The following is a 26,973-nucleotide window of genomic DNA, read 5'->3' as shown; positions in this document are numbered from 1 at the left end:
AAGAGGGACAGGTCCAGGATGGGCTCAGGATTGGGAGAGATCAGGTCGGGGCAGATGCAGACTCAAGGTCAGAGTACAGGCAACAAGGTCAGGGCACATGGAGAGAGGGATACCAAGGCAAGCATGTGAGGGTTTGTTTGGTATTTATAAGACTGCCAGTGATTAACCTCACGTAACAGCTGTGCACAGAAGGTGCCGTCTGCTCCACACTGCCGGAGTACACCCGCTGGTGGACATCGGTACTACAGCCCAAGGATCCAACAGTGCCACCAGGAGGTAAGTCCTCTTATTACAGACCCTGGGCGTTAGAAGACACCCACCGGTGGACACTGGTACTGCAATCCAAGAGACAATCCAGTCCAAGAGACAATCCTGCAATCCAGTGGATAGAGCTGATCTGTAAAGGATAGAAATCAGGCTTTTCCCCCTGGGAGAGTCACGGCAGATCTGCTCAAACATAGTAGAGGGAGAGGAGGGTGAAAGGGCCAAGTGGGACATATAAAAGTGTCGTATTTGCAAATAATGATAATATTCCCTAAGTGGAATCTGTTTTTGTGTGCGGAGAAGGTCAAATGTAGCGAAGGAATTACCAAACTGCAGGTCCGCCAATGTGACCAAAGAGTTAGAAGTCCACCAAGAGAAACTTTCTGGGTGTTGAAAGGCTATAGTGAATGCGGGTTCTCCTAGAAAGGAAGAGCCTGGAGGTGCAGGCGATACTAATACAAATTTACTCTTATAGCGGTTCCATAGTAAAAGAGAGTGTGCCACTAGGGAATTCAGGGAGGTGATTTTTAGATGAGACTTGGTGGGGGACCAAAATATAGAAGCGAGTCTATAAGGTAGGATGGACTGCGATTCAAACCTGACCCATGGAACCTTGGAGTCAGGGATATTCCATTGAGCTATCTGGGAGAAACGAGCAGCCAAGAAATAGAGCCAGAGGTTTGGCAAACCCATCCCACCAGACTTTTGTGGGTTATACAGAACATGTTTAGAGAATCTAGGCCACTTGCCCTGCCAGACAAACCTGTTGACATCCTGTTGTAGCTTATCTATAAAGGGTTTTGAGATAGGGAGAGGAAGGGCTCTGAAAAGGTATAGGAATTTGGGTAGGAAGGTCATTTTAACCTTCGTGACTCTCCCAAGGAATGAAATATGGTAGGTGCTCCACAGTTTAAGCATACTGCGGAGCCAGGACACGCATGCCGGATAGTTTGCTGAAAAGATTGAGGACCAATGTGGTGTGATATAAATGCCCAAGTAGTGTATTTTATCGGTTGACCAATGCATAGGGAAGGCACTCTGGAGAGTCTCACTCTGAGCAGGGGGTATGTTTACGGGAAGTGCTGTGGACTTAGTCATATTGACCGTGAGTTCCGACATTGAGGCAAATTTAGAAAGTAAGGCGAACAAGTTGGGTAAGGAGATATGCGGTTTGGTTAAAAAGAGCATGACATCATCTATGTACATGCAGAGATGTGAGGAAGTGGATGCTAATCTGTATCCAGAAATGTCTGGGTGTAGCTTGATGGCAGTTGCAAGGGGCTCTAAAGCTAGGGCAAATAATAGGGGTGATAAGGGGCATCCCTGGCAGGTACACCTACCTAGTGTGAAAAATCCAGAGTTACGACCCGGTAGTCTAATTCTCGTTTTAGGATGATAGTATAGGGCTTGCACCCCTCTTAAAAATCCCCCCCTGAAACCCAGCCGTTGTAGGACTGCAAATAAATATAGCCATAGTACTCTATGAAATGCCTTATTAATATCCAGGCTCAATAGCAGAACCTGTTGTTTACGTAAATTGGCATCTTGGAGAACATTCAATGTTAGTCGGATGTTGTCCATGATAAGTCTGTGTGGGATGAAAACCGACTGGTCGGGGGAGGTTAGAGATTCTATAATGTTGGCCAATCTATCTGCTAGGGCTCGACTAAAGATTTTGAGGTCCTTGTTGATGACCGATATTGGTCTATAATTTTTGTGGAAGGGAATGGTCTTTAAGGGGTTTGGGGAGGAGGGACATGTTGGCTAAAGTCATATCTGTAGGGAACTGATCTCCTGTAAGAATCTTGTTAAACATGCTAGTAAGGCATGGAATTAAATTAGGGGCGTAATGTTTGTAGTAGTTAGCCGTGAAGCCATCCAGGCCAGGGGCCACCGAGGGCTTCAGGGATTTAACAACCCCTAGCAGTTCTTCCTCTGTGAAGGGGGCATTAAGAGCATCTGTTTGTGTCTCAGAGAGGGTGGGTAGGGGCAAGGAGGATAGCCAATCATGGGCAGTTTGGTCAGGAAAAGGAGGTGGGTGAGAAAGTAATTTGGAGTAGAAGTTTTCAAAAATATCCAGGACATCCTGAGGGTGGGAAACTACATTACCTGAGGAATTACAGAGTTTATACAGATATGGAAGATGCAGTGGAGGATCCACTAAACCTTTTATGATAATAAATCTGCTTTCGGGGTCCCTATAGACCTGTTTCACCTCCAACGGGAAGGAGTTATGAAAAAACATAGCTACCCCTCTGCATTTTGATTGATATAGGGTATAAAAGGCTTGCTTATATGACCTATGAAAACAGGATCGGTGTTTGCCAGAGGCAAAATGGTTCTCCTGTAGTAAAATTAACTGGGCTCCCGGTTTCTTATAGGTAGTGAACGCTTTTTTTCGCTTGTGAGGAGAGTTAAAGCCCTGCACATTATGGGTAACACAAGTTATCACCATTTACTAAGGAAGAATAAATGAGGCTCACCTGAGAGGTTTAAAGGTTTTAAAGGTGCAGTGTCGAAACTCTCCACCACAAGGGGAATGCCAGTCAGGAAACACCTTGGATAATAGTCAGCATTACGATCATAGTGAAAGAGGTGACATCTGTAATGCTTCAAGAACTGAAATAATAAAAACTTAACATAACATAAAACCACCAAATAAACAACTGAAAACAGTGCCAGTAGAACCAACTTGCACTGAACTAACAATGGGTCAGGTTGTAAGTAGCAAAAACCTGAAACAGTGAAATTAGATATGTAAGGGGCAAAAGCTCCTTTAACTCCTAGAGTCATATCCAGTATTCCAGGGGAAGACCAGATATGAGAGGAGTGGGGTAGCATGGCATCGACAACCACCGAACTAGCCTAATAGATAAAACCAAAAAATGTTTAACACAGATGTGCATGTATTAATAAAATGACCTGGGATATCTCCTTATCCAAAAGTCCTAGGTCCAATTCCAACCAGGAAAAGTAAAGAAAGTCCCGGGAACAGTTTCCTGCAATAAGCGAGTGCGTGAAAAAACAACCGTCCCCAGAAGGGAAGAGGAGAGAAAGAAAGAAAAAAAAAGGGGGGGGGGGTGGGGAATGGTTGATATTCAGACAGGCATTTGGAGAGTCACGTAAACAACCAGGAGTGGAGGTGATCTAAAAAGTGTCTCCAAGGGGTACCATAGTTGTCTGCCATAGAAAAAACAAACCTGCAATAATGGCTCTAAGCTTGCAGAACCAAGATGATAGAGTCTTGCGGTAACCTGTCAGAAACTGTGTTCCAGAAGTTCCACAAAAGGACAGTAGATGGTGTTCAACCTTACGGAGATTCCGGAGGATAAGTGGGAATTCACTAAGAACTGTGGAAAAAGTTCACAATGATGATAATAAAAATGCTTGTGTTCAGCTTTGTTGGGCGTTTTGGCCAGCTTCATGTCTTTGACGTTTGCTGTCTCTTCTCGGGGACAGGGTGCTCCAAATGGACGTTGATCTGTGAGTAGAAGAGGGGTGAGGAAGGGATTTGGTATCCATAAGGCCCAATTTTACCAGGATTTCTTGACCTTCCAACAGGGTGGTTGCTGTGTATGTAGTGCCATTGTGGGGAACTGAAAGTTTAAAGGTGAAGCCCCATCTGTAGCATACATGCGTGTTTGCGAGCACTGTAGTGACCTCTTTCATCTTACGACATCTGCCCAGGGTTGCTGGAGAGATGTCGGGGTATATTTGAATTGGAGTGCCGTCCAGGGAAAATTGTGGGAATTGCGGGCATCTCTGAGTATTTCCTCCTTAATAAGAAAGTCCTTTAGGCAGAGGAAGATATCCCTGGGAGGTTTATCAGGAGGAGGCTTAGGGCGGAGTGCCCTGTGTATACAATCACATGTAAAGGATTCAATCTCATGGTCTGGAAGGAGGGATTGGAACAATTTATGCATAGCAGGGATAAGATCAGAGGTACTTTCAGGAACCCCTCTGATCCTGAGATTGTTCCTGTGATTACGATTGTCGACGTCCTTGACTTGGGATTGTAAGTGAGAGACAGTCACAGTGAGAGTCTCAAATTCCCTGGAGAGATCATTGTGGGCTATACTGAGTTCATCATGCTTAGTTTCTAAGCGGTCAGTGCAGGCTCCCAGGGCAGAAATCTCCTGCGTTAGGGTGTTAGTGCTTTTGTACAGCTCTGTTTGGAACTTAGTTGCTATTTTGCTGTAAATAGATTCCAGACTCTTATCGAAGTCTGCTTTTGTAAGGGGGGTGAGTACTCACAGTCTTGTGAAGGAGCAGCAATGTCCTGTGTAGTCTGTAGGGAGGGAAAAGCAGGGCTACCAGCGCCATCTTGGGACATGCTGTAGTGTTCCTGATTCCTCGGCAGATAGTTGGTAAGTGACCTCTGCATGGTCTTTCTTCCCATTTTGAGCTTCGAGCATGCACAATTCGGTCTGGGGGGTGTTGGGAGCTGTTGTGGTAAGTTTGGTGCACTTCTGGCCCCGATATACAGGCAAAATTGGCGGAGTAGTGCGGAGCTACTCGTTCATTCGGCCGGTCCCGTGGAAGCCGCACATGTGCCCCACGTCTCTTAGTTTATTCTGAGCATGCATGGCATTTTGTCCATCAGAATTGTCTACACAAGATCGGAATTTATGCGATCAGATTTTCTTGTCAGAAATTTTTAAATCCTGCTCTCAAACTTTGTGCGTCGGAAAATCCAACAGAAAAAAATCCGACACCCACACACAATCGGATTTTCTGACAACATAATTCGATTTGACTTTTCCATCGGAATTTCCGACCATGTGTACAGGGCATTAAAGGGGGCTTCCAGATTCTGATAAGCCCCCTGCTCACAGATCACTGGCCATGGTTGTTGGGAAGAGGGCCCTATCCCCATCAACATGGGGACAAGATGCTTTGGGGGGACCCCCCCTACCCTAAAGCACCCCCATCCCATGTTGAGGGCATGTGGCCTGGTTTGATTGGGGAGGGGGGCACTCGTTCAGGATCCCACACCATTTAAAAATAAAGTTTTGGTGTGTGGTTTTCCTTAAAATTCATACCAGACCCAAACGGCATGGTATGGGTAGGGAGGACCCTCGTGCTGTTTTTTCTTCCGAATTTTTAATTGCCAGCAATTCTTTTCTTTACATTCATATGTCAGCGGGGAAACCTCCTGACAACTTATAAATCATCAATCATGTAAAAGCATCCAGCTATTATTCATACATAATACGGATTGGTTGATAAGTTTTCGATTGATTTGAAAATGTATAATTCATTAAAAAATGAATAAACAAAACAAAACTAAATGGAACTAAACAAAATGAATTCCAAAATGAATAAAAAATGAATAATAAAAAAAAACAAATTAATAATATAATGAATCTATCCGAAGTGAAACAAAACAAATTTTTCTGTTCTGCACATGTCTACTTACTATGCCACAAGTCACAGTCTCTCCGAAACACATAAATCTCAGAACAAACAATATTTTTTTTTTTAAATGAAACATTTCAATTACATATGTTTTTCTGCATACAGAAAAATATCACTTTGTTTGTCTGAACCTACCTGAAAGCAGAGTTCCACTAGTTTTTTTAAGTTTATTAAAAGTCAGCAGCTACAAAAAGTGTAGCTGCTGACTTTTACTAAACAAACGCTCACCTGTCCCATGGTCCAGTGATGCAGCTGCCCGAAGTCTTGCTCTTATCCTTCTCCTCTCTGTGGCAAACCAACATTGCAAGTGTGGGCACCTGGCTGTGCCTTCTCAGTCACCTGTGATGTGTCCCAGAAGATTGCAGGGAGGGAGGGGAGAGGAGTCGTCCCCTATGCAGCGAGAATGGAAGTGGGAGCTGGGTTCCTGTCAAAACTGGGTACCTGCTCCCTCCCAAAAAAAAAAAAAAATGCTAAATGTGGCATGTAAGGGGGCAAGGAGTGCTTAAAGGGGAAATTCCACTTGTGGGTGGAACTCCGCTTTAAAGCGTTTGTAAGCCTGAAAAAAATATATAGATCCTGTTCCTTTAAAGCATGTTATACAGCACAGTGCGCATGCTGTGTAATTTGGCCCCCTGTATCACCTAAAATACCTGGTTGATCCCATCTGGTTCTGCCCTCCCCTCTGTAAACTGACCACTGTTTATTGTAGCTGCTGAGCCCTGACACTGTGGTCAGTTTATGTGCCGCTATCATTCGCAGCTCTCCTTTGTCCTCTTCCCTTCCCTCCCTGCCTGTAAGCTACCCAACCCTCCCCTCCCGATGATAGAATAACATATATAATAAGGTACAGAACTGCTATTTTTTTTAAATCACACACACTGGGGATCATAGCATATCTATCAGAGGGGATTGGAGAGACTTTACAAGTGGCTTTACAACCACCTTAACCACTCAAGCTCCAGAAAATTTTGCTTTTCTGCACTGCGCTATTTTAACTGGTATTTGTGCGGTCATAGTTATATAGTTACATAGTTAGTGAGGTTGAAAAAGTCCAACCTGTGTGTGTGCTTTTATGGCAGTATTACATTGTATATCCCTGTATTTTGTTGTCATTCAGGTGCTTATCCAATAGTTTTTTGAAATGATTGATGCTCCCCCCTGAAAGCACTGACTGTGAAAAAGAATTCCACATCCTTACCACTCTTACAGTAAAGAACCGTCTAAGCAGTTTAAGTTTGAACCACTTCTCTTCTAATTTTACAAGTACAGCATTCGTACATTGAAATCAGGATTAGAAAGAAACTTTCTTAAACATAACTGGCCACATAAGGAAATTCTCACCAAACATTTCTTTAAATATGGGAAAATACTCTCTAGAGAAGACCTCCATGACACTATAGCACCCTTCCGAATACCCCATTGGACTTATATTCAAATTAGACACTTCCTAACCAACAAACAGACAACACATCATTGGACGAAACCCCTAACGACAGTCGAAGACCTCTGTACGAAAAAAACACCACACAGACACATCATTTCAATCATATATAACTCACTATTTGAAGGGGCACCAGACTTATCCAATAAAACATGTAAAAACTGGGGAAGAGACCTTGACATCTCAATTTCCGAAGAACAGTGGGAGAAAATACATATTTACGCACACAAAGGGTCTCTAAATGTAGCCACTCAGGAATGTAGCTATAAGATCTTATCCAGATGGTATAGGACCCCCTCTATTTTACACAAATTTTCCCCCACAATCTCAGAAAAATGATGGAGATGCAACCGAGAGGAGGGCTCGATGATTCACATATGGTGGTCCTGCCCCTTAATCCAGACCTTTTGGGAAGCGGTTCACGAAACCATCAACAAGATATCCTCAGAACACCTGAGCTTTAATGCCGCACAATACCTCATTCATATAAACGATATCCCTAGGAAAAAATATCTGAAATCACTGCCAATGTTTATGGTTAACGCTGCACGTCACTGTATCCCCTTCCACTGGCGCTCCGAATCCGTTCCAACGAAAAAGGAATGGTTTTGGAGAATAAATAATATAGAGCAAATTGAAGAGCTTATCAGTATTTCTCAGGAAAAAATCACAAGATTCTATGCAACATGGCATGAATGGATAGAATATAAGAACTCTCAAGAATATAAATCAATTATTACTCAGTAACGAAACACGGAATTAGGAGAATAACTCATATATAACTGAAATAGAATCTGTAAATCTAAGTTTTTTTTTTGTTTTTTTTTGTTTTTTTCTCCCCCTCCCCCACCCCTTCCTCTCCCTCTTTATATATATATTCAATTTAACAAACAGCTGACCTCCATCAATACGATGTAATAATATGTTTATTTGATCACTTATATAATGTACTACCTACGTGAATAATGTTCCTATTTTTCTATGTAATTGTACCCGGCTTTTGATACATATACAATATGCGCTTTTATGTATTTCTACTTTAAGGTGTATTATGTTCTCTTTTTCACCCAATAAAACTTTGTGAAACAAAAAAAAAAAAAAAGAAATCATATCCCCTCTCAAGCATCTCTTCTCCAGAGAGAATAAGTTCAGTGCTCTTAATCTTTCCTCATAATTAAGGTCCTCCAGTCCCTTTATTCGCTTTGTTGCCCTTCTCTGGACTCTCTCCAATTCTGGCACAACCCTCCTAAGGACGGGTGCCCAGAACTGGCCGGCATACTCCAGGTGCAGCCGGACGAGAGTCTTGTAGAGTGGGAGGATTATCGTTTTAGCCTTGTCCCTGTGCATTGTCTCATTAAGATACACCTCTATTATATATCTTATGTACCCATATAGTACCGTCTATAGTATAGTTTTACACAGCACTCCACACATACATCGCACACTCACATTGGTCCCTACCATCAAGGAGCCAACAATCCAAGGTCCCCATTCATATACTAGGGCCAATTTTGGACAGAAGCCAATAAACCTACCGGCATGTCTTTGGAGTGTGGAAGGAAACCGGAGTACCCGGAGGAAACCCACACAGGCACAGGGAGAACATGCAAACTCCAGGCAGGTAGTGTTGTGGTTGGGATTTAAACCAGTGACCCTTTTTTACTGCCAGGTGAGAGTGCTACCCACTACACTACTGTGCCACCAAAGTTAATCACCTACATTAATCATCTAAATTAATCCCCTGAGATAATCCCCTTTTAAATGCATGGCAATATTCTGTTGGCTTTGCTTGTAGCAGCTTGGCATTGCATGCTATTGCTGATCCTGTCATCTACTAGGACCCCCAGGTCATGCAATGCTGTACCCCTAAAAAATTTATAGAGCTTTTTTTGTTGGTATTTGATCACTGCTGTTTTTTTTTTTTTTTTTTGGTGATATAAACAAAGACAGTTTTATGCAATAAAACATATCCAATAAAAAAATCGAATCAAATTTCTTTTATTTCAATCATTTTTATTGAGTATTTAAGAAATTTGATTACAACGAAGTGTAAAGAGTAACAATTATAACTTCAATATATTATGGTATACATTAATAAACCGTAGTTTAGATATAATGTCGAATCACATTTTTCATATTATTTATAACTCAAATCAAATTTTTCATGTTTATTATAACTCAAAATACACAGTGGTACTGATCAATTTAGGTAAGAACTGCCTTCTCCCCCAGGCACCACCAATGGGAACCCGCTGTGACAGAAGGTGAAGGTAGCCCATTTGCTACTGTCATTTATTTTGAATAATTTTTTGAAGTTGCTCAATGTAGACAGTGTTTGCAACGTTGAACCAACCACTATAATGTAAGATGCATTAATAGAAATGTTTAACTAATAGCTTATAACACGTTGACCTATTTGCAGCTGAATAGTATAACACCTATTGTAGAGGTTCATTTGTAACAAGGATAACTGTGTTTTGTATCCTTCGGTACACTATAAGGGCTTGTTGCAGTTATTCAAGTGTGGGCTGAGTTTTCAAGTGAATGTAGTTTGGGAGGTATTGACCAATGTAGTCCAAAGCTCCCAGGTTTAGTTACCTTAGTTAGGGAACCATCCATCCTGGCATACATGCTTTCATATATACCGTGTATGTGTGTCGTTCTTTTTACTTCTGTACAGGTAATCTTGTCTGAAGATTTCTGATCATTGTTAATCTTGCCGCCAATAAGATGTGGGTAATTATGTATCTGCAGTGGTGTGGGTAGTTTTCAATTCCAATGTTAAGGATTGTTAATTCAGGGGTGGGAATTATGAGGGTGTTCGTTACCTCTGATATTAGGTGGAACACATCGTCCCAGAATGTAGTGATTTTGGGGCAGTTCCACAAAATGTGGAATAGAGATCCCGGGAGTCCACAATGTCTCCAGCATGTAGGTTCTAAGGATGGATTATATGTGTGAAGTTGAGATGGGGTGATATACCATCGAAGGTTGATCTTGTATGTTAGATCCCAAAGACTGGACGAACGAGTTGCCGCATTGGTAACCTGCAATGCGTTCAACCATTGGTGTGGGGTAAAGGAGATACCTACGGTAAATCTCTTTCCCATTTAATTATGGAGGGCAGTTTATCAAAGATTGATTTTCCCTTTAATAAATTGTAGAATAGAGAGATGCCCTTAGTTGAAATTTAATTTTTTGTTAAGAGTTGCCATGCTTCTTTAGGAATATTTTTGTGAAGATGGGGTTTTTGTATTAAATAGTGAGTTATTTGGATGTACTTAAAGTAATCTTTTGAGGAGATTGAGAAAGCTTGCTCCAACAAGGTGAATGGCTGGAGGTATTCATTCGTGTATAAGTCTGTGGCATGTGTAATGCCTTATTCTTGCCATAAGGATATCTGCATGTTGGCAGGGCCATCTTTAAGGCAGGGCAAAAAGGGCCCTGTCATTGTTGTGGGACCCAAATCAGCTGCCTCATACTTGCCAACTATCCCAGTTTAAATTCCCTTGTCCTTTGAAGTTTTAGCCCCTTGCTGTGTTCCTTCAGTGTGAAGTGCTGCTACTAATGCTGCCCAGCTCTGCCCTATTGTTGTGTACAGATGACTCACCCGCAGACCCTGTGTTTACATGTAAATAACCGTCATTCATAAGTAAATAGCAGCAGCATCCATATGTAAATAGCTGCATCAGATGGCATAGATATGTAAACAAAGGCAGAATTCATTTGTATATCATGCCCTTGCAGTGAGGAGATGTTGTGCTGTAACCTCTAGCAACCAGTGAGCAGTATTGCTGTACAGTAATCTTTAGCAAATAATCAACAAGCAGAAATCATGTGCTGCAACATCTAACAACTAATCAGTGAGCCTTAATATGTGATGTAACCTCTAGCAACCAGTCAGTAAGGGTAATACTGGCAACCAATCGCAATCACTTCTTGGTCTGATACAGTAAATGGATTTTAAGTCTAGCAGCTATTTATTGTATGTCTCAGAGCATGTGGAGAGCGAAACTTTATGAGGGGGCCCAAGAAAACGTTTGCCCAGGGTCCAATCAATATTAAAGACGGCCTTGCATGTTGGGTATAAGTAGGTTGAGGATCTCTATTAGGAGAGGTAATTTGCAAGTTTTTGTATTTGTGTGCACATTGGCAAAGAGGTAGCTGAATGCTGCTACTGATGCTTGTATGGTAGGAGATAATTGTTTGCTGTTTTTCTTAATCACTTCAGCCCTGGACCATTTTGCTGGCTTAAGACCAGACCACTTTTTGCGATTCGGCACTGCGTTGCTTTAAATGACAATTGCGCTGGCTCCCAAACAAAATTGACGTCCATTTTTTTTCCACAAATAGAGCTTTCTTTTGGTGGTATTTGATCATCCCTGCGTTTTTTGTTTTTGTGCTATAAACAAAAATAGAGCGACAATTTTGAAAAAAAACGCATTATTTTTTACTTTTTGTTATAATAAATATCCCCCAAAAATATATAAAAAAAAACATTTTTTTTCCCTCAGTTTAGGCCGATATGTATTCTTCTACATATTTTTGGTAAAAAAAATCACAATAAGCGATTATTGATTGGTTTGCGCAAAAGTTATAGCGTTTACAAAATAGGGGATAGTTTTATGGCATTTTTATTCATATTTTTTTTTTTACTAGTAATGGCGGTGATCAGTGATTTTTATTGTGACTGCGACATTATGGTGGACACATCGAACATTTTTGACACATTTTTGGGACCATTGTCATTTATACAGAAATCACTGCTATACAAATGCAGTGATTCCTGTGTAAATGACACTGGAGATGAAGGGGTTAACCAGTGGGTGGCAGTGTAGGGGTTAAGTGTTCCTAGGGGCGTGTTACTAACTGTTGGGGGCTGGGCTTTCTTTTAGTGAACACTGATCTCTGCTCCAATCACATGGAGCAGAGATCAGCATCACTTGTTGCTAGGCAGAACTGGGAGATGCTGTTTACAAACGACATCTCCTAGTTCAGCCGCCCCGTGAGACGATCCGCAGGACCCGCGACCAGACTCACAGGGGTCCCGACCGGCACGCTCACGATGGCAGGGTGGCAAATTTAAAGGGACATACAGGTACGTCCATTTGCCTGCCCGTGCCATTCTGCCGACGTACATCGGCGTGCGCCGGTCGGGAAGTGATTACGTATAGGTGAGCTAAGGAGCCAATTTTTTTTATTTTTTTCTGGGCACTTGGAGAGCTTCAATAGAGCTTTAGTGGTTTCTGGGGTCTGGGTTGAACCAGGCTCTCAACTGTGTTAGGATTGCTGCAAATGAGTAATATTGAACCTTGATGTAGCATATCCCTCCTTCCTTTTTGTGTTTTATGAGGACATTGTGTGCGAGTCTAGCTTTTTTGTGTTGCCATACAAATTACCTAAGTAGGGACTGGATCTGGTTGAAAAAGGATGTGGGTATAGGAATAGGGAGTGTTCTGAATAGGTACAGCAGTTGGGGCAGTTTGAGCATTTTGAATGCTGCAAGCCTGCCTGAACTGTATAACATGAATTTAGATATTTTATCAAGGTCTTTAGGAAGATTGTTTAGGAAGGGGTTGAAGTTAGCTTGGTAGAGATCTGTTGTATTTTTAGTGAGAGTTATACCAAGATAGGTGAGAGAATCTTTAGCCCATGTATATTGGTAGCTATTTTCCAGGTGGGAATATTGTTGCGTGGTCATTTCTAAGGGGAGGATATATGATTTAGTTGCATTAACTTTATAATATGAGATATAACTAAATTAGTCTAATATTATCAATAACGAACCCAACTACCTCCCTGGCTTCGGTACAGAATATATAACATCATCAGCAAAGAGGCTTATCTTATGTTCTATACTGCCAATGCTGAGTCCTGAGATGTCAGATTAGGATCTGATTTTCTCTGCTAGGGGTTCTATCATCAAGTTAAAGATTAGGGGAGAGAGGGGGCAGCCTTGTTTTGTGCCGTTGGTTATGGTAAATGTTGACAATAACATGGATGAGCAGTACACTTGGGCCGAGGAGTAGGAGTATAGGGATAATATTGCTGACAGGATGTGGTCTTGAATCCAAATTTTTCTAGTGTAATTTTGAGGTACTGCCAGTGAACCCTATCAAATGCCTTCTCCGCATCCAAAGATAGGAGCCGATAAGGCATCCGATGGGCCACTGCCTGGTGGATGATGTTAATCATCCATCGAGTGGCATCTGATGTTTGGCATCCTTTTATGAATCCCGGTTAGTCAGGGTGAATCAGCATTGGCAGTATGTCGTTTAATCTGCTTGCTATTGCCTTTGAATATATCTTCATATCATGATTAAGCAGCGACATAGGGCGAAAGTTTTGTGACAAATTGGGCTCCTTCCCTGGTTTCAGTATTGTGATAATCAAGGCTTTGAGCATTTTCTGCGGGAAAGAGGCAGAGGAGGCAGCAGCAGCATTGAACAGGGGTGTGATGTGTTCAAGTAATATGTGCTTAAATTGTTTATAATACTCTCCCACAAAACCATCAGGGCCAGGTGCTTTATTATTTGGTAGTGCTTTTATTGCTTTATTAATTTCCATTGGGGTGAATGGGGCATTAAGATCTTCAAGTTGTGTTGGGGTTAGGCGGGGGAGATGTATCGAATCTAGAAAAGCCTGTATATGGGAGGGATATAGGTTGTCTTTTAGATTGTAGAGGTTGTTGTAATATGTACTAAATGCATTAGCGATATCTTGTGGGTTTGTAAGTTTAGAATTTGTGTTAGGATGGTAGATGAAGGGAATGGGGGATTTAGTTAAATGACCCTTGATTTGGTGGGAGAGTAGTTTACCTGCTTTGTTGCCTTCAGCGTAAAATTTCATTTTAAACCGTTTTTGAGTCTTATCATGGTTTTCCAAGAGGAGGGCTCTGAGTTCTAGTCAGAGTGAAATTTATTTAGATTTAAGATCTTGCTTTGGTTGTTGCTTATTATTAATATCAGTGGCTTGAATATATGCTAATAGGTTGTCAATGTGCTGCCTCCTTTGCCTCCTATCCCTGGCACCTAGTTGAATAAAGAGTCCTCGCATATATGCTTTGTGTGATGCCCTTAGGATATGCAGATCTGTAACTTATTTAGAGAGAAAAAAGTATTTAAATTTTCATGAAGCATTTGGGGGTATGGTTCTGTTTGTAGTATCCTGGTATTTAGTCTCATTAAATATGCAGGGGAGATTTTCTGAGTGTCTTCTATAATTATGCTTACTGGGGAGTGGTCTGACCATGTGGTTAAATGGATGTTTGATGAAAATATTTTTTTGCAGAGTCCATGGATCTGTTAGAAAGAGGTCAATTCGTGAGTAAGAATTGTGGCATGAGGAGAAAAAAGTGAAGTCTCCTTCATCTGTGTGTTGGCATCTCCACGTGTCGTATAGACATAAGTCTGATAGAAGAGGATTCAGCGCTTGCCTTCCTCTTTTGGTGTGAGAAATGGAGTCTAATTCAGGATCAGGGGTGCAATTGAAGTCTCTGCACCAGATTGTCGTGCCCCGTTGTATTGCTGTAACTCTTTTTTTTTTACTTTCAAAAGGTTTTTATTTTGTGAAAAGGCACTTGCAAGTACAAACGTAAGTTAACAAACAGACTCCAGCAGGGAAGGCCTGCTGCCACAGTGCAAGAAATAATTCAAACAAACAGTAGTGCAAACAAATTAATGACGAAAAGGTACAGACATCCTACCCCTTCAAGGCGTTAGGGCCAAGTGAGAAACCGAAGGGTAGCGCCCCGTGGGGAGCCCACCAATAGCATCTGTCTGGGGGAGCAGCTAGGAGACCCCCCCGACACCCCTAATTGGGATCTTGCTGTGTCAGGGTAGGGGTGCAGTCCCCCGGGACCCCCACCTCCCACCGGGAGAGAGCATTCAGTGAGTAACGCACAAAAAACTCCCCAATAGGCAATCTGTCTGTATGGTAAACCTGTCATTTATTGCTCTGTTGAGGTAATCATAAAACAAGTGAACAAAAGGGATAGAAAAGAGAAGAATGGATGAAGAGAATAGGACAGAGGGACAGAGGGGGGTAAGCTACTTCCGCAAAAGGGTGAAAAGGTGTGAGGCTAGGTTGTCTACCGCTCAGTCAGGGAGGGTGAACGCTATGGTTTAGATCGTGACGTCTGGGGAAAGCCTGGGGGCACTCCCGGCAATAAGGATATTCCCATGTATCGGGCCCAAGGATCCCACACCTTTCTAAATTTAGGTGTGGTATCCAACAGCATGCCCGACAATTTTTCTTGTGACATAATCCAGGATATCTTCCTCTTCACTGTGAGGAGAGAGGGCCTGGGTTGTTTCCAAGCGGAGGCAATCGCAATTTTGTCACCTAAAAGGATAAAGTGGGTTAGTTTCTGAATGTTTACAGGTAGTGAAGGAACAGGAGCATTTAGCAACGCAACCTCAGGATTTCTTGGGACCCGGCAGCCTGTTACCCTGAAAATCAAGATAAAGATTTTATTCCAGAATGATCGAAGCCTGGGGCATTCCCACCAGATGTGGACCATGGAGCCACGAAGTTGACACCCTCTAAAACATAGAGGGTTTGCCGTGGGATAAATTTTGGCTAACTTGGCGGGAGTGAGATACCACCTGGTTATCAATTTAATGCTAGCTTCCATTAGTGAGATATTTTGGATCCCACGAAAGGATCTGGCTAGGGCCATCTGCCAGGTTTCCGGACTGCCAGAGGTTTGGAGGTCAGTCTCCCATGCTGTCATATAAGGGGATTTGCCCGTTGGGGCAGTGAGAGCCGAGTAGATTACTGATATGCCGCCCCTCTGCTCCCCGATCCTACCGCACCAGGTTTCGTATTCAGTAAAGGGGGGCGGAAGGGGCTTGTTATTCCAAAGCGAGTGTAAAAAATGAGATATTTGCTGGAAGCGGAATCTCTCTGATTCAGGGAGCTCTAAGTGTTCAATACAATGGGCAAGGGAGATTGGTCCCTTTGAGGTGAAATAATGTCCTATCCGGTATAGTCCCTTGTCCAACCACCATTTGAAGGCGATAATATTGAGGCCAGGAGGGAAATCATGATTGCGAAAGATGTGAGCCAGAGGGCTTATTGTGGAGACCAGGGACGGCTCCCTGCGGAGGCCGTCCCATAGGGAGCAGGAGTGAGAGAGGGTGGGAGACAGGATGGGTGGCCTAGCTTTGGATGGGCACCACAGTAGATAGTCTAGCGTGAATGAGGGTACGGAACAGCGTTCAATGGACATCCAGTCCGGTTTCTAGTATTTGGAGTAGATCATGGAGAGTTGGGCCAGGCGGGGTGCAAGGTAATATTTGTGGAGATTAGGAAGACCCAACCCACCCCTGCGCCTGTGAAGGAATAGCGTGTTTTGTGGGATGCGATACCCCTTGTTACCCCATATGTATTTCAATATCTTGCTCTGCAGAGATCTAAGATGGTCCTTCCGGACAGGTATGGGGAGAGCACGAAAATAATATAAGATTTTAGGAAGGAGGGTCATTTTGATGGAATTAATCCGGCCAAGCCAAGATAATTTGTGTTTAGACCATAGACAGAGGTCAGCTTCCAAATGTCTGTATAGTTTAGGATAATTTTGAATATACAACATCTCAGTCCTAGGTGTAAGGAAGATACCCAAGTATTTGATGGCCGTGTCACTCCATTGGAATGGGAAGGATTGTTTAAGTGAGTTGACTTGATGGGTGGGGAGAGATATATTTAGTGCCACAGACTTAGAGTAGTTAACTTGTAGTCCCGAGATCTTGGCAAAGTCGTCCAGGACTCGGGACAAAGTGGTCAAGGTGGTTAGGGGGGAGGTAAGGAATAACAATATGTCGTCTGCAAAGAGCCCACATTTATGTGATTGGATGCCACAGTGGACTCCTCTGATGTCCGTATTGTGACGGACTGCTATTGCTAGCGTTTTAATAGCTATTGCGAATATGAGGGGTGAAAGGGGGCATCCTTGTCTGGTACCTCTAGTGATGGGTATGGGAGTGGAGTGGTAGCCCTGAAGTCTGATTTGGGCCCTCGGAAGAGAGTATAAGGCCTGTAGTAAGCCAAGGAAGCGAACCCCAAATCCCCACCTTTCAAAGAGCTGGAAGATGTACTGTGGAAACTGTGGAAGAAGGTTTGTTTTGGGAGAAGGAGGGCTGCTGTATAGAGAAGTGTAAAAGTCCTGAAAGGCGTTCAGAACCTTGAGCGGGTTAGAGGTGGGCGGGTGACCTGCACTTCTGATCCTAGGGAGGGTGCTTAACTTGGTTCTAGGGGAGAGTCTATTGGCTAGGAGTGTGCCTATTTTGTCTGCCTGTGTATAAAATTTGTGGCCGGACCACCTAATAGATTTTTTAGCTTTCATGGTTAGGATAAGGTTAAGTTCTAGTCGTGTCTTGTCAAGCAAGGCGGTGGGAACTCGGAGAGGGTCTTGTTTGTGTAGAGCTCTGAGTTTTGAGTATTCCTTTTCTAGCTTAAGGATATCTGATTGCCGTTCATGTTTGATTTGAGTTCCTAGCTGTATGAGTTTTCCCCTGATAAAGGCTTTGTGCGCCACCCACAGGGGTTTCGGGGGAGACGTCAGGTGTCGCATTAACAGAAAAATATTCCTGTAGTGCTTTGTCAAGCTCCACTAATCTTGATGGCTCAGACAGAAGAGATTCGTTTAACCTCCAATGTCTGGGGTGTCTCCCTCTCGATCCCCCGAGGACCGTCACAATTATCAGGGAGTGGTCCGAGACCACCGTGTCAGTGATGTAAGCTTTAACGACCCGGGGCAGGAGCGAAGAAGGTACAAGAATGTGGTCAATCCTCGCATAGGACTGGTGTGGTGCTGAAAAGTGGGTGCAGTTCCTCTTCGAAGGGTTTAATTCCCGCCAATTGTCGGACAAACCATATGCGTGGAGCAATTTGGCAATCCGCAGGCTTGCTTTAGAGGGCCGGGTCAATCGGGAATGTAAGGGAGAGGATTTGTCGAGGCCTTGATCGAAGCAACGTTAGAGTCCCCTCCGACAATAACTGTCCCTTCTAAATGAGGTGCAAGGGTGCGCATCAGGGATTCAAAAAATTTGACTTGGCCTGTGTTCGGGGCATAGTAGGAGACCAGAGAGTAAAGATGATCTCCCACAGGGCCCTTTAGAAGTAAAAATCTTCCCTCCGGGTCAGCCATTTCAAAGCTTTTGTGGAATTTACACGTTTTGACTATCAGTATGGCTACCCCCTTGGTTTTAGATTCTGCATTGGCGAGGTAGAACTGTGGGAAGTGAGCGTGAAGGAACTTGGGACTATATCGGACAGGAAGGTGCGTTTCCTGAAGTAGGATCATATCCAGTTTCAGGGACTTATAGTAGTCCAGAACTTTTCTATGTTTAATGGGGGAGTTGAGGCCCTGGATATTGTGAGAGGCTATCTTGAGCCTAACATCCTGGTGATCAGTCATGGAGCAGAGGGGGAGCCCGGCATCTAAAGACGGCCTCACTTACCCAGTTAGTGGCGGAGCTCCCGGCAGCGGTAGAGGGATCAACGGCCTGTGATATTCTCGTTGGGTGTAGTGCAGGCTGGGTGTGCCAAGACATACCTGAAAAATACGACAATGTCAAGCAAACAGTACATAGAAGTAGCTCATTATCTAGGGGGGAAACAGAAAAGGATAGAACAAGGAAATAGAGTGTTCCTGGGAAAGGAAAGAGGAGATCAGGGCAGGAGACACCCCCCGAAATCCTAAGAAAGGTCAATGATAACAACTGACCCATAGGGTCAGATGTCCCGACCCTCAGGCACCCGAGAGAGACCGAGGGTGGGGGAGTTGCGCAAGTGGTCCCTTGCAGAACCAGGGACCCCTAGACGGGAAGAATCCCGCTCTGCTGACTCAATAACAAACAAATATAAAAAACAATCAATAGGAAAAAAAAAACTTGAGGCACGGCCAAACATTGCATTTAGGAGACGCGGGGACAGGCCAGTAGAAACGAGGTAGTAGCCATGAAGTGAGTCTCCAAATCTGGGGCGGTTGCTGGAGTCTGCAGCCCTCTGTAGTGGTTTTTCAGAGATCTGCCGAGCTTAACAAGAGGGGGCGCGGGTCATGAGTGGGGACATGTCCAGTCCAGAGGGGGGTATGGGGAACTGCAAAGCGTCTGGGGGTAGTAAAGGTGAGGGGAGGTGAGGCCGGCGTAGGTCCTAGTAAGGAACAGGGCCCGACAATGGTGGAGAACCAATCTCCCGATGGTTGGGGAAAAGTCCTCTGGCCCTCTCCAGGACCTCGGACGGTCAGTCACACAATAGAGAGTAGAAATTGAGGCCTGGATGCTTCTCAGGTGGGTGCATTGTCCTTGACTTTCTTGGCTCTTCCGGAGGTCCACAGCGGTGACTGTGGGCTGTTGGGTGTGGGCCATTTGTGGGAGCCTTGCCCAGAATTAGAAGTGTCCATGTCAGTGGATAAAACTAATGTACAATAAACCTAGGGCCAAAATCAAGATGGGTACTGAAGTCTCTGAAATATTCCAGCTGGAGAGAGGTACAAGGCAGGGGTGCCCGCTGTCCCCCCTCCTATTTTTATTGGCCATGGAGCCCCTGGCGGTCCTGGTAAGATCTATCGAAGGGATTTCGGCGGGGTAGAGATGAGGAAAAAATTGCTCTATTCGCGGACGACGTCCTATTTTTTATTGGAGATGTGGACTCCACCCTGAGTGGTTCGATTGATGGGTGAGTTTGGCCAACAATCGGGCCTAGAGATCAACTGGGGCAAATCAGCCCTCCTACCATTGTCCAGGCCTGGGGAACAGGGGGTGCCGCCAATGATAGTAGGCTTGGAGACGGTGACTAAGCTGATGTATCTGGGTATCTGGATATCTGGGGATGTAAGCCAATACGCTAACGAGAATTTAGCACCACTACTGCTGAAAATGAAGACGAAACTTAACAGATGGTGCGGCCTCCCTCTCTCGGTGGCGGGACGCTGCAGCCTAGTAAAAATGCTCTGGCAGCCCCAAATACCTTACATTTTACATAATTCCCCAATCTGGATTAACCAGAAATGGTTTCAAACCATGGATTCGCTTATCCGGGAATTAATCTGGAAAAAGGGGCATGCCCGGATAGGGTTACATACGCTGCAGCTCCCCATAGCGGAGGGAGGGTTGGCCATACCCCATCTGGGTGCATATTTCCTGGCTGCCCAACTTCAGCATTTAGTAGGGGCGGGGCTCCAAGAGGGGGGCCTATAAACCATAAGTTGATGATGCTAGGAGCACCCCATAAATTGGTACCCGAAGCCCTGGAGGCTAACTCATTTATCCATAGATGCCCTACTAATATCCTAATGAGGAAGGTATGGCAGCAAGCAAAGCAAAAGTTGGGATATGTGGGAGTAACTACCTATACCCCCCTATGGCGTAATCGCCATCTCTCCGAACTAAACAAGATAGATAGATCTCTGGAATGGGATAGCCAGGGGATTAATAGAATGGTGCATCTTTACGAGGGGAACGTAATGAAGCCCTTTGAAGCTATTAGACAGGAATTTAATGTCCCTAATAGGACGTTCTATAAATATTTACAGCTGAGACACGGAATTCAAGCCCAATACGGGACACTCGCTATCGAGCGAACCGAAATCCCCCAGCTCCAGGGCCTTATGGACCGAAGGCATGCAAAAGGCCAGATTTCGCGGTTATATACAAAGCTTAGAGGAAGATTTTTGAAAGGCGAAGGCCCAGCCAAGAGTAGGCAGGGCTGGATAGGGGACGTTGGCCCGATATCCCAGGAACAATGGGCTAAGACGCTCGAACAGGGGCACCTGGCCTCTATATCTCCATCTCAGCGAGTGTCCCATCTGTTCCTTATATACCGGGCATACTATACCCCCCAGAAGCTGTGGAAAATGGGTAGGAAACCTAGTGACGAATGCCCTAGATGCGGGGCACCGGGAGATCTCTTCCATATGGTATGGAAATGCCCAAAACTGTATAGCTATTGGCTAGAAATAGTTCTTAAAATAAACAGGGCTTTTAAGACCACCCTGAAACCTGAGGCCAGGGCTTGTTTGCTGGGGATATTTGAAGAGACAAAAATTCCTCTGCTAATTAAGCCATCTGTCCTGAAGTGCTTGTATCAAGCTAGGCGACTGATAGCAATAAATTGGCAAGCTAAAAATTCCCCGGAAACTGGACAATGGGTCAACGCAATCAACTCTATAGTATGGTGTGAGAGAGCAATGCTTATAAAGCTAAATAATTTAAGAAAATTCGAGATATTATGGAATCCTTGGTTGAGTGACATGGGGTTCCCTGTGGAGTGAGGTCAACATAAGAACGGACCAGTACCCGCTGGGTGGGTGGTAGGGAGGAGATTTTTCCCTCCCCCCCCAGGCGGAATCTCTTAGGGGCGGATCGTGGGGAGGATTTTCTTCTTCTTTTCTCTTTCCTTTTTGCTATTCTTGTTCGTATTGATATAGCTATCTGGCTACGACCGGGACGGTCGTTGTCGGCGCTGCGTGCTCGAGGTGGGGTGGGTGGATGGGTGGGAGGTTTGGGGGGGATGGGGCGGGGGGAAAAGTGCATTGAGGGCAGGTACCAACGAGCAGGCGGAGTATAGCAGTTTTAGCGTATTAGCTTGCTCGATATGTAACCTGTATTTTTTATAATGTATAACACTGTTATTTATACCTGAAAAAGTATCAATAAAAAATACAGCAAGTAAAAAAAAAAAAGAAGTGTCCATGTCAGCTTCTTGAGAAATAATTTTCAACCTGGTGAGGAGCCTCTCCCCCTCAGGAAATGTTGAGAAAGCGTGTGTTTTCCCTTGTCAGTGAACCGGACAGCGAATGGGAAAGCCCATTTGTATTTTATGTCTCTTTGCGTCATTGCAAGCAAGAGGGGTTTCAGAGCTCTCCTTCTCTGTATGGTGGAGGGGGAAAGATCCGCGAAGATCTGAACCTGGTGACCCTGACACGTGACATGCTGCAGGGATCTGGCTCTCCTCATAACTTCTTCTTTCACAGAAAAATGGTGGGGCTTGGCAATTACATCACGTGGAGTGCCGTCCTTCCTAGGAGGGCCAAGGGTTCTGTGGACCCTGTCAAGTTCCAGCTTTGGAGCTGAAATGTCAGGGATTAGCTGTGTGATTAGGTCGTGAACTGCTTTGGAAACATCAACTATCGATTCCGGAAGCCCGCGGATTCTGATGTTGTATCTGCGTGACCTATTTTCAAGCTCATCAATATGGGCCACGGCCAGTTCTAGTTGCTCCTGCACCGAATAAATGTGCCTGGAATTTTGGTTGGATCTAGCAATATTGTCCTCCATTTTGTGTTCGATCGTTTCAATCCGTGAGCCCAGGTTAATAAAGTCAGCTTTTAATTCCCCCGTGATTTTCAGGGCAGTTTGGGAGAGTCCCCTTTCCAACAGTTCAGAGAACTTACAGAACAGGGCATCCATGTGGGATACTGGGTCTGCATGAGCAGCCTCATGTGAGGCCAGGGCTGCCTGGGAAGCCATGTGTGTCCCTGAGGGGATGGAGAAAATTCCTGGAGGGTGCATTCCAGGAGGGACACCGTGGAGGCCGGGGACGGTGTGGTGTCCTTGGGTGGGCCCCTGAGGTTGCCAGGGGTGGCATGGAGAGGTGGAAAGTCTGTTTCTGACCTGTAGTCTGCCAAGCCTGTGGAGCGGCGTTCCTGGGATAGGAGCTGTGCTGTGGTGGCCATCTTGGATTTCTCCCTCTCATCCAGCGATGCGAACAGTGGACCCAGATTTCGTTTTGCCGGTCCCCTGGTCATCCGGTGGTGTGCCCCAACTCTTAGGGAAGCTGTCCTTGCTGCTCGGTAAGCGGAAGGGTGGCCATGCCGCGCGGTAGGGGTCCCGTTGTTCTGCGAGGCAGCGGGGCTCTAAATGATCGCGGCCATCTTGGGAGCCTCGCGAATGCGCACTCCTTCTGTAACTCTTTTGTGCAACTTGCGTATAAAACAAATTTGGTGATTGTTGGGAACATATACCGTAACAATGGTATATGGTGCATTATGAATGCTGCATGTCAGGATTATGTAGCAACCTTCAGGATCTTTAATACATTGCGTGAGTTGGAATACAAGAGAGTTATATGTTGTGTGAATGTTACTAAAGTTCTTGTTGGTGCAAGTAGGTGGGTTGTAGGCTGGAAAATGCGCGCATATAATATCACATTTTGTTTGTTTAGCTAGTGACCAGAGGGAAGCTCTTTTAGCTGGATGGTTGAGTCCTTTGGTATTTATCTTGACTATTTTGATTGTCATCCTGTAGTGAAACAAAGGGTAGTGGGTGGTTTACCTTATTTCTTTTCCGATGGTTCAAGATCTAGATTCAGTTCTTTCGTAATAGTTGTACCTTCTCTTTTCTTCGCAGGATTCTTGCAGCAGAGTAGAAGGCGATTTTGTGATTAAGTTGGGTTTTATTACTTTGTAATAGATGAGCTGTAGATCTGGGTAGTACACACGGTCGGAGATTTCGACAACCAAATCCGTCGGATTTTGTCCGTCGGATCTTGTCCGAAACTGTTGCATACACACGGTCGGACAAAGTTGTCGAAAAATCCGATCTTTCAGAACGTGATGACGTAATTTCGTTAGGATGGGACTACATTCAGGCTAGTAGCCAATAGCTTTGATGTAGGAATTTGATCTGAGCATGCGTGGCACTTGGTCCGATCAAAATTCTCTACACATGATCGGAGTATGTCCGATCGGACCAGTTTGTCGGAAAATATTTCCAACAAGTTGGAAAATTGGGTCCGACGGATATTCCGACGGAATCAGTCCGATGCATACCACACACAGTCAGATTATCCGTTAACACGGTCCTATAGGACACATTCCGATGGATTCTCCGACCCTGTGTACAAGGGCTAAGAGAAAGAAAAAAGAAAAAAGGGAGGAGGAGGGTTTGGATGTCAAAAGATTTTTTAGGGGCCTTTACGTACCGTTAGGGCTTGTCTATGATGTGGGTAATATGCCAATGATCTGTACGCGAATATTAAGCGTAGTAAATAGATGATGTCTATGGAATGTTTCTAATGAATTGTCTTGGCACAGCAGTTCCTAGAAACACTATATAGGGGTTAGAGAGTTTATTTAGGCTGAGAGTGAGCAAGTACCACACCCGACCAGCGAACTGTATTTTCCCCAAGTTTTTTTTAATCCGGATGGTGATTTTTGTGGGCTCCTCGGAGGTAGAGGTTGTGCCAACATGTTGCCTGCATTGCTTTAGTCCATAGGGGTTGCGTTGGTGGAAGCAGGAATGATATTCCACTCATGCAGTAGCTTTATCCCTTGCTGAACTGAGGTAACCAAATGTTTTGATCCCATATGGTTTATGGAGATTTTAGCTGGTGCTATCCATTGGTATTGAATCTGGTTGTTTAGTAATGTTTTGGTTATTGTGTTAAGTTGTCTGCACCGGCTCAGTGTATGTTGGGACAGGTCGGCATAGATTTGTAGGTGGCTAAATGGATCAGGGAGGGTTCCCATCGCTCTCACTTTTTGCATGAACTGCTCTTTAACATGGTAAAAATGTACCCTGAGAATTATATCCCTGGGCACCGCATCAGGGAGAAATGTGAGTTTCAGTAACCTGTGGATATGATTGATGACATGTTCGATGCTTTTTGTGTCAGAAAGAACTGCTTTAAGTAGGTTTCTCGCAAATTAGGGCCATTCATTGGTTTGGATGGATTCAGGGACCCCACGGATTTTAAAGTGATTGCACCTGGCTCTGTCCTCTAAATCTGCTATTTTATCTTTGATCCATTTAGTGTCTTGAACCTGCTCTTCCTGGGTGTCAATTATGTCATTTACTGTGCTGGTTATGTCTCCAATATTCAATGTGGGAGACTCTATCCTCTAGCGCCAATGCTATTGCCAAAGCCGTGCATAAGTGACAGCATGTCTGATTGTAGTGAGCTCCTTAGGGACATTTCTTTAAGTGTCGTATCCATAACTGCCTGGCCTATTGTGGGGAATGATGCAATGGCGTCTTGTTGTGGGCTCTGGTTAGGGAATACAAATGGCATTGTGTTAGCGTGCTTCCCCTCCTGGTCTGCACCTGTGTCAAGGCGCATTTTGGCTTTCGCTGGACTGTTAGAGGCCGGTATCCCTGGAGGTGAGACTAGGGGATCACCCCAGCATGCATCACTTACCAGCGTGTCTCTCGAGGCATAAGCGGCTGCGTCCCGGCCAAGAGGAGCTGCGGCCTCCATCAGTGTGTTCCACCTGCCTGCTGCGGCGCCATCTTGGCTTTCTTTCTTTCTTTTGATCGGCATCGCTCCGGTTATGTGCGGGAGGTTACTCAGTGCTCCAGAGGTCTGATGCCAGCTGGGAAAATCTGGATGTTGCAGAATTTAGGCAGTCGGTGTGGAGAGCTCTTGTCTCACGCATCCATTCCAGTCACACGCCGGCCACACCCCCCCCCCTCCCCCAATCAAATTTCTTAAATTTCTTCAAGTTTGGCTAAAATGTATTCATCTTCATATTTTGGATTCTAAAAAAATAAATAAAAAATAGGTGTTTAATGATTATTTTTTGTGAAAGTTACAGTGATTAAAAACTATTATATATAAACAGAATTTTCTTCTTTTTTTTTTAATCGGTGATGAGCAACTTACAATGGGACTGTGTTACTGAGGCAGTCAATTTGACACTAACAGACTCTGGGCAACTGACTAACTGCCACTGACATCACCAGTCACATTAATACAGTGATCAGTAATAATACTATACACGGTCACTGTACTAATGACTCTCTCACTGGCTGGGAAGGGGTTAACATCTACAGCGATCAAGGGTTAAAAGAGTGCCTAACTATGTGTAATGTGTTTAAAGTGTGCTGCTTTTTACTAATGATCTCTCAGTATGAGAAATGACAAATCGCTCTCCCTCAGTTAAGAGCTCTGTATTGTTTACCAACACAGAGCTCTGAGCTGTGATTGCATACAGCATACATTGCATACAGCTGATCAGCAGGTCTCAGCTATGAATCATTGGTCAGGACTTTTCTGACAGTCTCCTACTATGTGCTATCCCAGTGGGAGCCAGGAGGAGGCGCGTACATGCACACCATAACACTGTAAGTAGGCAACAACGTACGGCTACATAGCTTTGACTACAGCCGCGATTCGCCTGCAGTATATTGTGGACAGGCGATTGGCAAGTGGTTAAAGAAGAATTTCATTAAAATCAACAACAATAGTAATTCTAAGAAAAGGCATAATTTGTCTGCTTATTTGAAACATCCAATTACTTGATTTCACTGATTAAAAAGTCTTTAGTGGATTTCCTTGGTTCAAGGGGATAAATTTGTGTCTGTGGGCAAAAGTTGTCATAGGGAACAATGGGTAATTAACTTAACTCTAATGCACAGTCAAAAAACTTAAACATATAAAAACCAGGTCAACTGCAATCAATTTTGTGAGTGAGAAATGTACAAATAATAAAATGTAGCAGTAGGGAAGTTTCTACAATATCAAACATATCAGAGATAACATAAGATTGAGATATAAATAATATAGTAAATGAAGCATTAAGGAAATCTCTAAAATGTTAAACATATTAGATAGCAGGGAGCATGGGCGGCGGCAGAGCGCGATGGACACATTTTAACTGAGCTCTGCAGTATAGTGGCTCCTTACCACGGCTAGAAGCAACACTCAGCGACCCGAGACCATCCAAGGCAACCGGAGAGACAGGACAACATGGAGGGTATCATGAGGAAGAGAAAATTAAACAAATGCCTCAGCCCAGCCTGGTCTCCCAGCAAACAAGATGGTACTGGCCCCTCCTCCTCCTCACACAGGCACACTGTCTCACAAGCTGCATGTATAGGATAACAGGAGAGAGTACAGGAAGAGCA

This window comes from Lithobates pipiens, unplaced genomic scaffold, assembly GCF_037356315.1.
Source record: "Lithobates pipiens isolate NorthernLeopardFrog02 unplaced genomic scaffold, aLitPip1_a1.2 Scaffold_16, whole genome shotgun sequence".
Classification (NCBI taxonomy): Eukaryota; Metazoa; Chordata; class Amphibia; order Anura; family Ranidae; genus Lithobates; species Lithobates pipiens.
Note: the sequence above shows the minus strand (reverse complement) of the source record.